Here is a 13,644-nt window from a genome sequence, read left to right on the forward strand (position 1 = left end):
CACAGGTACGCATAATTATATTTAAATATTCTCAATACTGGTAAAATGTGCTTAGCAGTGTTTTATATTGCTTAAAATAGGGCACTCATGCCTCAGGTGGGGCTGCAGGGCTGCCTATGTCGGATGCACATAGTACACTCCCTATACATGTTTGAAAACAGGTAGTGTCAAGTTAGGCATCGCTTTTACTGTATGTGTGAGTCAGAGAGAGGTGTCATTTCCAGGGTTCCTACTGAGTCAGTGTATGTGCTATGCGTTGCCTCTTTGCCAAGGCCAGGGCATACTGGGCACACCTCCTTCTGCCTACTGGGGCAGGCTCAGGTTGTTCCTCCTCCGAGTCACTCTGTGCCTGTGCAGGCCTTGGCAATGGTGGGGAGCTGTTTGGCCCTGCCCCATGCTGTTCCTAATGCAGCTGTTTCTGCGGGATCATATTGTGTAGCATGGCACATACTGTAACAATTTGGGTACATGTAGTTGGTGACTACTGCAAGGCTCCACCAGATGTGTCCAGGCATTGGAACAATGACTTGAGCACCCCAAACACATGCACAATTATGTTTCTTGTTTGTGTGTGTGCCTCATTATGGAGTTCTTGTTCAGGTGTGTGTGCATTTCTGATGGGTGTCATCAGCCATGGCTCCAGTGCATATCCAGCATCCCCTACCAGGTGACCGTAGGGAATGTCCCCATTGGCAAATAAGTGGTACAGCTGGGTCAAATGCCAAATGTGAGAATCGTGATAGCTTCCAGGGCATCCAGCTCACAACACATTCATTATTATGCCCTGGGCATTGCACACAAACTGGCAGTTGATGGAGGGGAAGCCCTTGCGGTTGATGTAGACCCTACCCCGCTCACCAGGTGGTGCTTTGATGCATATGTGCGTGCAGTCTATTGCACCCACTACCTCAGGGTATTCTGCTATTTGATGGAAAAGATGCATATTGCTGGCCAGTGCCTCACGGGAATTGGGGAAATATACGTGGTCACCGACATGTGCTGACATGGCATCCAGGAACTGGTGGAGTACCCTGGATGCTGATGCTTGTGAAATCCCCATCATATCACCAGTTGGTCTTTGGAAGGTACCTGTAGCTAGTATTCTTAGGCCAACACATATCTTGGTATCCACTGGGATGGGTTTCCCTCTGTTGGTTCTGTGTGTGAGGCGTGGCTGGCACAGCTCAACAATTTGCTGTAGGAGGTCTCTGTCCACCCTATAGCGCTCCACTATCTCCAGCTCATGTAGCCCCTGGTAGGTTACCCTGGGTCTTGTACACTGTTCTCCATCTCCTCACTGTGGGTTGCTCAGCAGCATTCACAACATCACCACCCTCAGCACCTTGCACATGTTGGTTTATGATAGCCAGAGCAGCCCCTAACATTTTGTCTGACTTAAGCTTTTTAAGCTTTCCCTCTTTGTATACTGTAGTGTTGCAGAGTTCTTGAGAAAAAACAGAGGAGAATGGTGTTTGCAGAGTTTAAAGTGCTGGGCTGGGCTGGGCTAGTCTGCTGCCTGTGTAATTGGCTGATTCTGATATATTTCACCTGGCAGCTCTGCTAGTTCTCCTTGGTTAACTTCCTACTACTTCTTTTCCTTCCTTTTGCCTTTCTGTTTCTGCCTAGGGTAGTGTCACACAAACAAGCGCAAACACGCGCACATGCGCGCACACGCTGTGTGCATGTTTGCAAGGAGTTTCCTATCTTTTAACAGTGTGCACCTTTGGTTTGAGGTTTTCAAATAGGACAACTGTAGGCATGCCTCTTTGCAGTCCTGAGCAACTCAAGGCAAACACGAGCCACTGTGCTCCAATTAGCTTACAGCCTGTCTGACACACACCCTCATGATGTCACCTACATTCTAGTCTTCTACTCACCTACTCCTACTCTTACACTCTTAGGACATGCCTCACATGCTGGGGAAAATTGGGATTCACTATCCTTATCCTCATTTGCATAGGATTGCCTAGTAATGCATGGTTACATCTCTCACACTGAGCTTTCCCCCCTTAGCAACCACTAGTCAGTGGCCATGTTGTCTTCAGCCTGCCATTCGCCTGCACGGCAGAATAAGCTTTTTAGTGAAAATGCCTATTTCTGGCTTTTTAAAAAGTATTTTCTTGTTTTTATAAGCGCCGCATGTTTGCACGGTGCTGCGCTATGCTTAAACATCGGAGATCGGGGGAAAAAAGTAAAATTTTTATATTTTTAAACATTTTAAAATGCCAATGCCCTTATATCTGGCCATTGGCATGCTTCCTCAACTGTATGCAACCTTTATTTGGAGCTGTCATAGCTCCGTTTAGCTATTTGCAGAAATGTACTCCTTTACCAACAGAGTACATTTCTGCAGCTAACACTAATCTTCCATGGACAGGTTAGTGTTTCCTGGATCGCAAATTTACCTCATTTGCATGGCTTTCACCAGCAAATGAGGTAATTTGCATACCATGACGCTGTCCGTGCAAGAGTACCTTTAGCAGCTCTCATGCAAGCCCCTGCCAGCTGTTCCTGGATCACATGGCAGGCATATTGTCGGCGTGAGCTCCTACACTCTTCTTGCACTCCGTGCAAGCTTTCGTGAATCCGGGGGTAAGTGTTTTAAACTGCTTTTTACTATGTTTTTCTGTGAAAAAGTTACTTTTAAATACTTTACATTTTTACTAGCTTTGCTACTTGTTTTCCACAGGAAAGAGGTACCCTTTTTTGTCTTGACCATGGAACAAACTGTTAGTCCCATGGTTGGTCCCTTTTCCAGCCACAAAAAGAAAAGCTTAAGCAAAGGGCATCTGCCATCACAGCAGGCTATCAGTTTGCCTTAGCTGTAGGTGGGTGACTCTGCAGTGGTCGCAAGATGTACCTCAAACCACTCATATTTTACCCCAGCGGTTAGCCATATGATATCCTCTGCAGCTGCTGGGATCTGATCGGTGAGCAAGGGAGAGCCACTTTTGTTAGTCCTGGGAGAGGGAACAGGGAAGACTTCCCTGTATTGTCAGAATGTTGTGCCCATCCCTGGAAAACCTGTTGCTCCCATTAATAACATTGTTGGTCCCATTTGTCCTACCCTGTCAGAAAGAAACAAAACTAAATGTGTATCCATTCCCTCTCAAATTTATTTGAGCATGTATCCATTCCCTCGCAAATTTGTTTGCACAGGAGTACTTTATTTGGTCTGGCTCAGGGTTTAATACAGGTTATTGATCCTTTCTTATAAACTAGTTTCTGGTAAAAGAAAGAAAGCTACATCTTTTCCTGCAGAGATTCAAGATTTTGAATCTTGACAAGAAGATGAAGGGATAGATACAGGGTTTTCTCCTCAGATTTTTGATTCAGACTGAGAGGAGAGCACAGTTTCTGATTCTGCCTGTGGAGGTTTTTCAGTCTTTAAGACTATTTCCAGAATGCGCCAGTGTTTTCAGTAGGACAACACAGGTTTCTCAGTCCCTCAGAAAATACTGTGAGCTGTTGTAGAATGAACTTCCATAACTTTTACCTATTCCTCTAGTTCTGTTAGCTTTGGGAGGATTTATGTGTGCTACTGCCTGAAATTTTTCTGATATCAGCCAGCCACCCCTAAAATGGCAGATAGGATGTATAAAGTTCCTCAATCTGTTAAGTTTTTATACACTCTTCCCAAAAATGGCTCAGCAGCTACAGCTTTAGTTAATCCTACTCTGCTAAACGTTTAGTTAATTCCAGTCCTACTCTTTCTGCTAAAGATAGGAAGGTTATTGATAAGTATGGGGAAAGGAAAGTGTATGCTTCTGCAAGTTTGATTTTCAGAATTTAGAATTTTCAGACTTGCATTAAAGTTTGTTTTAACTAATCTGGAAAGTGTGAGGAATGTATTTCAGCAGTTTCTTCATGTGAAGAAAAATTTGCTTTAAATAATTTAGTTTATTCTGTTGTAGAACTCACTTCTCATTGTTTACAGTGTGTGTATGACTCACTTGATACTTCTTCCAGGGTATGGTTATTGGTACTGTTTTAAAGATTTCTGCCTGTCTGTGTTCTCAGAACCTCCCAAATGATATTAAAAATGGGATTCTAAATTCTCTTAGATTTAGATTCAGTTGTTGGCCTCTTGGCTGCAGAGGTAATCATAAAGAGTGTTGAAAGGGGTAAGTTGATACAAGGAGTATCTAAACGTTATCAGCCCACCTTTTCCAAATTCTCTAAGCTCTCATCCAGTTTTGGCAAAAAAACAAAATAAACAGTCTCAACTAAATGAATGTAAACAGATGTTTAAGAAGAAATGATAAGGAGGTTCCAAAAAAATCTGGAATCCCCCAAAACCAAGGACAATCCAACAAGTCAGAATAAATATTTAAGGGACTTTGTCCCTCTCATAACCTGGCAGCCCTTTTCCCTTCCAGAAAGTCTGACTCTCTAGTTATCTCTTTGGCAACACACAGTTTCAGACAAATGGGTTCTGAAGATCATTCATCGATGTTACAAATGGAATTAGGAGGAAATTCATCCTTTCCATGGTGTAATCTGTCATCCACCATAGGTTCATAGGTAAGTACTGGGCTAGCTGACCCTGTGCACCATTTTAAGCCTAGCCAATTTCCTTTAGTGAGAATCAAGCCATGTACCTCTTGTCTGTGAGGTAAGCACCTTAACCTTTACACCAACCCTCAAAGAGATCAGACTCTCTTATTCCAACCTGTTCTTCATCACATGCTGTCCCAGATAGTGATAGAATCATTTACAACTTCCCAGATGGGAAAGGATTTTTATTCAAGGATGTTTTTAGTACCAATGAAAAATAAATGCTTATAGACCATGTCTGGATCTTTTCTTTTCCTAAACTTGTTTATGGTACTGCACAAGTTCAAAATGCTGTCACTTCACAACCTGTTACCTCTTCTCCCTCATTCAAGTTTCCTTGTAACATTAAGTATATAAAATATGCTTATCATCATTCCTATTTATCCATTCTTCAGGCGTGCCTTAAGGTTATGTGTTCCTAGATCACATTATCAGTTCTCTGCCTTACACTTTAGAAGCTAGAATTCCGAGAGTGCATTCAAATCTTTTTTGACTCCTTTACACAGGATTGTGTTACTTGGGTGCCAGCTAATCACCTCAGTTCAAAGATTTTTTCTGCCACAGGAGAAAGAGATTTATATCTAGATTTGTTTCTAAGGTTTTCCACTCAGACTTAGATCACTGTAAGAGAATGCCACAGGATATGGGCTTTATGGCATGATACCCTGGCAAGACTCCACATGAGAAAAATACAGTAGTGTGTGAAGTCTGTTTGGTCACAGCACCAACATTCTTTGTCCTTTCAAATCCAAGTACTGGGGTTTGTTAGAAGGGAAATCACTTGATGGAGACAGCAAATATCCTTAAATGCAGGTCTCCCCTTTTCCCTTCCTGTTCCAAAGCACCCAGTCACCCCAGATGCCACATACTTTGCTTGGGAATCAGTTTCAGGAGGGATAAAAGTGTCAGTGCGTTGGACACCAAGAACAGATGTAAGCATATAAATATAAAAGACCTGCTTACCCTGATCAAATTCTCTTAATCATCTTTGGGCCCTGGGGCCTCTTCAAGTTGTTACAGACAATACCACAGTCATGTGGTACATCAACAAGTAAGGAGAAAACTAGGTCATACCCTCTTTGCAGGCTAGACGTGTTAGCTTGGTATATAGCTTCACAGCATAATCTCACTCTACAGGCATCCTACATTCCATCAAAGCATAATCATGTGCTAGACAAGCTGAGCAGGACGAGGGAAGACTCTCACGAATGGAAACTGGATTGGAGGTCTTCCAAGATTTGATCCCTGTGGAGAGTTCCTCAAGTAGACCTGGTTGCCTCCTGTCTTGAACAATCAGCTAGGAGAGTTGTGCTTCAGGATTCCTTGCAAGAAGGCCTGAAAGACAGATGCCTTTTCTTTTTTTTTTCAATAAACATCACATATAACATAGGCAATCTTACATTTATATAAATGAAAAATAAACATTGACAACACTTTAGTTGCAAACATTATACATCACAGGCACCACTGAAACAACTGTGGTTGCAAACATTATACATCACTTATAATCTATTCAGTCATTGTCATTTAAGCATTATATGGCTCATTCGAATCCTGCCACTTTCGTTCCCTGTCTGTATATATTCTTTCCACAGTTCACATTTTTTTTCCTATGTAGTTTGCTCCTTCCCTTTTCTAAAGATCAAAATTCCAGTTGTTTTATCTCTGTTACCATATTCACTACTTCTAGTAAAGTTGGTCTAAACTTTGATTTCCATTTTCTAGTAATTGCTTTTTTGGCAGCCATCATAATTAGACTCAGCAAGGCTTTACTATGTCTAGGCAATTCCAATTCTGTATCATAGCTCAAAAACATCATCTTCCCAGTCAATCCAATCTGCTTATCCACCATCTCCAACAGAGTGCTCTGCAGGGAATCCCTGAAGTCTGCCAGCTCATTACACTCCCAAAAAATATGTTCCCAGCCACCTCTTTCTTGCCCATCACACCTCCAACATTTGCTATCCAATTCTTTGTCGTCTACTTGGGGTATAAAAATACCTATACCTATGTAAACACTTCCCGGCAAAGATCCTAAATCTTCTAGACTTTGTTGCATATTTGGGAGATATACATATATCTCCCCATTGTCTCTTTGTGAATTGCTTATCCAGTCTCTCTTCCCAATCCTTTCTAATCTCCTCTGATTGATTCTTATTATTATCATGCAATATTTTATATGCTCTACTAATTATTCCTTTTTTAATGGCAGCTTCTGTTTTAGGTTCTATTAAAAACTGTACCAGTGCTGGTCTTTCATTTAGCACCTCCCTATTTCTTTCTCTTTGCCTATACTCTGATATCAGTCCTTGATATGAAAGCCAGTATCTAACCAGCAGTCCAAATTAATTATTGGCCTCTTCCCATTCTATTACCTTTCCCTTTCTAGTTATTTGCTCAAAATGCCTTGGTTCCTTTGCCAGTTTTCTCCAATAAATTCAAGACCCCTCTTGCCTATTATCTGTATCCCTGACCACAGTCATCCCTATTGGCAGAATCTCTTTTCTCCATTCTCGTGCTGGTTTAGTTCTTAGAATACTCCCTGCTATTTTATGAATATAATACTCTGTATGATTTTTGTTGTTTTCCTTAAGAATCTACACCTTAAATCCCAATCTCTCCTTATTTATTGAGTCTCCCCATATCATCATCATTCCTTTCCACTTTGAATTATAGTTTTCTACTTGTGCTATGTATAAGTGCCTTAACTGTATTGCTCTAAAATACCCCCTCAATTTGAGTAATCCTAGTCTGCCTTATTCTATTGGAAGAATCAGCTTATCCCACTTGATTCTTGCTGTCTTCCTTTCCCAGATAAAATTCTTCAACTCTTTTTTCAATTGGTATCCACAGCTTCACCTCTGGAAGATAAAATATGCCTGACCTGTATATAAGACAAAAGGGACTAAAAACATTTGAATTGCTTGTATCTTAGTATCCATATCCATATAATAAAGCTTCCCGTTTCTCAGTTTTTGTATTATCTTCTATTTAGTCTCTTCCCACATATCCTTAGCTGCCACAACAGAGTTATTTCTAATCCATACTCCTGAATACTTCATTTTATCATTTCCCCATAAATATGGATATTGTTGGACTAATTCCTGTGTGGGTACATAATTTACTGCTATTGCCTTTGCTTTAGCTTCATTCATTTTGTATCCCGAGAAGATTTGAAACTGTCTTAAAATATTCAACAAGACTGTAATTCCCTTTATGGTTTTGTCATGTATAAAATAATATCTGCAAACAGAGACAGCTTTTCCTGACTACCATACTAATTATATCCTTGAATTTCTGAGTCCCTTATTTTCTTTGTCAATGGTTCTAAATATAATGCAAACAACAAAGAGGAAGCAGAAAACCCTGCCTGGTTCCTCTACTCAAACAAAAGTTATCAGGGAGTACCCCACCCACTTTAATTGTTGCTTCTGATCCCTCACATATACTTCTAATCAACCTTCTAATCGTATCAAGGAAAGCAAATGCTTCCATTACCTTGCTCATGAAGTCCCAGTCTTCTCTGTCAAATGCTTTCTGTGCATCAAGACCCACCTATAACAGTGATATTTTCTTACATTCTGCTTCCCACTAGATCATCAATGTTCTGATAATATTGTCAAATGTTTGCTTCCCCTCCACAAAACTACACTGATCCATGTCTATCAATTTTGGTATCACTTTTGCCATTCTTTTAGCCATTATACACATAAACACTTTATAATCATGGTTTAGTATTGAAATGGGCCTGTATGAAGCTGGATCTGATGGATCTTTACCATCTTTAGGTAATACCATTACCATCACTTTCTTCCAGAATGCTGGTACTTCTTCTCTTAAAATACTGTTAAACAAAACCTTCCAGATCTTTATCAGTTTTTCTCTCCTAGCTTCTAAACTTCCACAGGAATACCATCTATTCCTGAGGACTTTCCTGTAGCTTGGTTATACATCAGCATTTTTATCTCATCTCTTCCTAGCCTAACTGTTAGTAATACAGCCTCATCTACCTCTAACCTTGGCATATTTAATTCTTCCATAAATATTTCTAATTGTTCCTTTTCTTTATTTCTATATTTCTCTGCTTTATGCAAAATTTCATAAATTTTTTTAAATATTTCTAATACTTCTACAGGATATCTTGTTATCTTTCTTGTTATAGGGTCTCTAAGCTTGGTGACAGCCCTTTCCACTTTCTGTTTCTTGAGTTGTTGTGCTAAAAGTTTGTGTGTTCTAAAATTATTATAAAAAGTTGCTTAACAGCAATTTTTCTAAACTCATGCATATTATTGAGGTAATCCCTTATTTTATGTTTAGCATTCTGCAGTTGCTCCTCTTCTTGTTCTGAGAGATTTCCTCTATTTTGCAATACTTTACCATTTATCAGTCCCTCTAAATAATTCTTGTTACTTCTTAGCCATATTCCCCTTTCCTTTATTCTCACCCTAGTTTTAAACTCCACTTTAATTTTATCCCGTTCCCTAGCTATATTTTCAGAAAAAAATGTATATCTTCCCTAGTAGCTCCTGAATTAATTCCAAAAACCCATTCCTTAAATTCCTCTATTTTTAAATGATAGGTGGGAAAGCGCCAGTGTCTCATTTTTATTTCATTACCTTGCGTTTTTTTTTATTTATTATTGGTGCATGATCTGTAATAGTTATTGGGTACATTTCAAGACTTTCAATTAAATGCACATGTTCCTGTAAGATACAAATTCTAACTAGCCTAGCCCAGTTTTTGTATCTTGGAGAATAATATGTAAATTCACTCCGAACTCCTAGTACTGAATTCACAGCTTCCATGCCAAGCATTGTCATGAATTTCTTCAAAAATTTACACTCCTTTGTTATATTTTCCATTCTAGGCCACACAGACACATCTTCACTATTGCAAACCAAATTGTAGTCTCCACCTATAAGTAATATTCCTTGCTGAAAGCTGATTATTTCTCACAGAATTTTCTTAAGCTCCATTATAGCAGTTTTAGGTGGAATGTAAATGCATACCAGTGTAATCCTTCTCCTTTGCCAGTACCCACATAGTACTATATATCTTCCATTATTATATTTTTTTGCCTCTTCTATCACTATTGGAGCACCTCTTCCAATTAATATAGGTACTGCTCTTTGCCTTTGCCATAGATATTCCACTGAATAACCATCCTGAAAACCTTTTTTTATCAAATTCACATGTTCAGTTCTTTCCAGGTGTGTCTCCTGTAGCATAGCTATTTGGTCTCTACATTTTTTAATATAGTTCATTACTCCTTCTTTTTTATATTTATTTGTAAGATCAGATTGAAAAGCATTACAGAAAGCATAATTTTCTTACATAGTTATTAATATCACTTTTTATGTTTAACTGCTTTTTTGTAAAATGTCTAGTTCCAACTTTTATGTTACATGCATATACTGTTCGGCAAGTTGGTCTTTTATACAGTTGTTTCTTGCCATATTCATTTGAGCCTATGCCACATCTTACATAAATTTTGTTTTTTGAAAGCCCTCAAACAGAACAAAGAACCCCCCAAAATCTATTAACTTAATAATAACACACAAAACTATGTACATATTCAAGTATTGAAGTTTTTGCTTCCTAATAAGAACAGCATTTCTAAGTTGATAGCCACACAGACAGGCTAGAGTGAACCAAAAAGAAAGGTTAGTCACACTAAGACTCATGGTACAGCCTGTGCTATTAGTAAGTGCTATTTGATTTTGTTTATCTTTATAGCTGTCCCAGCTGAGAAAACACTTGCATGCTTTTGGTAAGCACTTTCTCTAAGCCATTTCTCTTTATCAAATTGTCTTCTAGTGACATGCAGTAGCAAAACTGCTAAGGGTACCTTGTTTGCCAGAAAAAAATCCTTATAATATTCAATATTCTTTTTAATTGACACGCTTTGTAATAAACTTGTTACTGGATAGCACCAAGGGTCTTAACCCAGTCATTTTCCTATGCAAGCATGGGAAAAATCACACTGATTTTTATTTTGTCATACTCTCTTAACCAGACCTTTCCTCTCTCCCCCACTTCTTCTCTCTCTCTCCCTCTTTTTTACATTACAGTATTTACAATTCTTAAAACTGAACAAAGTAGAGTGAGAAGAAGGGAGAAAAAGAAAAAAAAAACAAAAGCACCTGTTTATATCATTTAAAAAATGAGAAAACTTTACTTCAAGTCTAATTAGTTTTATCTTATCTTTAAAGCCCTCCCAGCTGAGAAATCCTTCTAACATTTTCTGTTGAAATACTGGAAAGGGTTTCACAGGTATAGTCTTTCCATGGTCTTAGGTGTGTACTAGGCTAATGGCCCTGGAGCCTTTACAAGCCTAGCCCCAAAGGATTACCCTGGCATTGTGCCACCTGACCTTAGTTCCTAGTGCCTCTGTCGAGTAGAGCCACTGGAGTGATCCCGGGGTAAATCTCCTTCTGTTTCATAGCTCACTTTTGTTGGACAAACATTTGTGTTTCCTCCTTAGCATGCACTTCATCAAAAAATGATTTTGTTTCACAGCTCACTTTTTGTTGGACAAACTTTTGTGTTTCTTCCTTAGCATGCACTTCATCAAAAAATTATTTTGTTCCTCCAGGGAAGAATACTTTAATAGACAGCTGGATACAGCAGTTTTAATCTCACACCTGCATCTCAACATTTCCTGAATAGTGGAATGAAATTACTCCTCTTCTGCCTGGTATACCGTGAGTAATCATTCTTCACAAACCCTCTGCTATCTCCCACTTTCAGTATTTTGTCATTCTGCCACAGTTTTGTCAGAATCAACTCCTTCTGCTGGTAGGATTGCATCTTTACTATTAAAGGCCTAGGCTGCTTTCTTATAGCTAGATTTGGAACATACACACAATGTGCCCTTTCAACTAACAACTCCTGCTGTGGAATACCAGTCCAGGTGCTTATTTGCACTTTAATAAAATGAATGCAATTTGTCCCTTCCAGCTTCTCTGGTATAGCTGAAAATCTCAAGGTTTTTTCTATTATTTTTGAAACATCTCTTCCTGAGCAGTCTCATATTCAGCCATCCTTTTCTTCATTTTGACCGCTGATTTTGCAGCTTTATCATGTTATCTGAATATCTGTTTAAAGCTTCTTCCATTTTTCCAGCCTTTTCTTGTTTGTGTTGATATACTCCATCAGTGTTTTGTTTAGTTTAACCAGGTCTGTATGCAGTTGTCTTATATCTTCCTGTAGGTTATTGGAAGTCATATCTGAAGGTTGCATTGCTTTTTGCTGAGCAGCTGCTGAACTTTCCCCAGTCAGTCTTTCTTTCTCACTTTTTGTAGCTGATTTATTTCCAGGTTTTCTGTATTTCTTTATTCCTGGCATCCAGTCAGTGCATTTACTAGCCAGTTAGTGAAATTTACCCATAAACACAAGTCTACTGGCTTTCTCTGCTGAGTTTCTGTCTTCACACTGGGAGAGCTAGAAACAAGCTGTTACTCAGTGTGCAGCCATCTTGGAAGTCCAACAGATGTATTTTCTTTTCCTTGGACAGGGATGTTGCTGTATACTTTCCCACCAATTCCACTGATATCCAGGGTACTGCTTAAGATTCAGAAGGAATCCCCCAAGATCATTGTGGTGACTCCCTTCTAGCCCAGACAACAGTGGTTCTTCTTTCAAAATGGCTCGAGGCAGTTACCACAAGCTTCCTCACAAAATGGATCTCCTCACACAAGCTCAGGGGTGTTTGACGCACCCTGACACCAGTCAACTTCAGTTGACAGCCTGGATGATAGATTCTCAATTCCCTTTAGACACTTATTTACTGAGGACGTGCAGCAGGTACTAATGAAGGCAAAGAAGCCTGCTTCTAGAAAATCATATATTAGCATATGGACATTTTCTAGTTGGTGCCAACAGCACAACCAGCATCCATGCAGGGCTAGTTGGTCTCTGGTTTTACAATATTTATGCCTGTTATTATTCTATGGACCTTCTTACTCCTCATCAATGTTCATTTATCAGCTATTTTAGCATGTCTGACCATGGATCCTCCTCTTTCAATGCATTGTTATGTCAGAATGTTTTTGAAAGGGATTTTGCTTTAGAGTCCTCCAAGAAAACTGGTGGCTTCTCCATGGAATGTTAATTTTATGTTAGAAACCTTAATACTTGCTCCATTTGAGCCAGCTAAACTGGTTGACTTGAGGTTCTTAACTTGGGAAAGAGTTTTACTGATTGCTCTAACCTCTGCAATAATGTATCCAAATTGCAAGATTTTATGCTGAGACAGCCCTATCTCATTTTCCACAGGGACTGTGTTTCTTTGAGAACAAATCCTTCTTTTTTGCCTAAAATGGAATCCAAAATTACTTTTAGACAAAATATCCATCTCCCTGGTTTCTTTCCTGAACCTGAAAATGAGGGCGAAAGGATACTCCATACTGTGGATGTCCACATACAGCTTAGATACTATCTTGACAGAAGTAAATCTTTCAGGTCTTTGAATCAATTCTTCATTTCTTGTAAAGGTAAGAATAAGGGACAACCTTTTTCAAAGCAATCTATTTCACAGTGGTTGTTTAAGACTGACACCTTTTGTTATACTCACCACAACAAAACAATTCTTGACAGGATCAAGGCACACTTATCAGGGCATGGCTTCATATATGTTTTTTTGGAAAGGGTTGGGTTCTAGAATTATTCTAGAAGAGGCAACATGGCCATCTGTACATACTTTTACAAAGCACTAAAAGCTTGATTTTTTTCTTTATATCTAGAGCGTGTATTGCTAGGACCATTCTCAAGGGGCTCCTGGACTCCTCTCCTTCCATCTCCCAGATGTAGTAAGCTAGGGTAATTTAGTTAAGACTGCTGCAACAGTGATCAGTATGATGAACATACTACAGATGTGTAAGTAAACTTACCATAACAGTAGATACATGAATGATCATTGCTGCAGTTGCTGCTCCCTCCCTCCATCCATCCCCCATGTTTTTTGCTGTGTTGTTTATGCCAAGGTGTAAATTCTTATTTTTTGTTGTTTCTAGCATTGTCCTTTCAAAGCTCAGTCTCCCACTCTCATTTGACATGACAGCTCTGAATGTCTTGGCTGCCAAACCT

Source organism: Protopterus annectens, chromosome 2.part1 (genome assembly GCF_019279795.1).
Source record: "Protopterus annectens isolate FY-2018-M chromosome 2.part1, PAN1.0, whole genome shotgun sequence".
Classification (NCBI taxonomy): Eukaryota; Metazoa; Chordata; order Ceratodontiformes; family Protopteridae; genus Protopterus; species Protopterus annectens.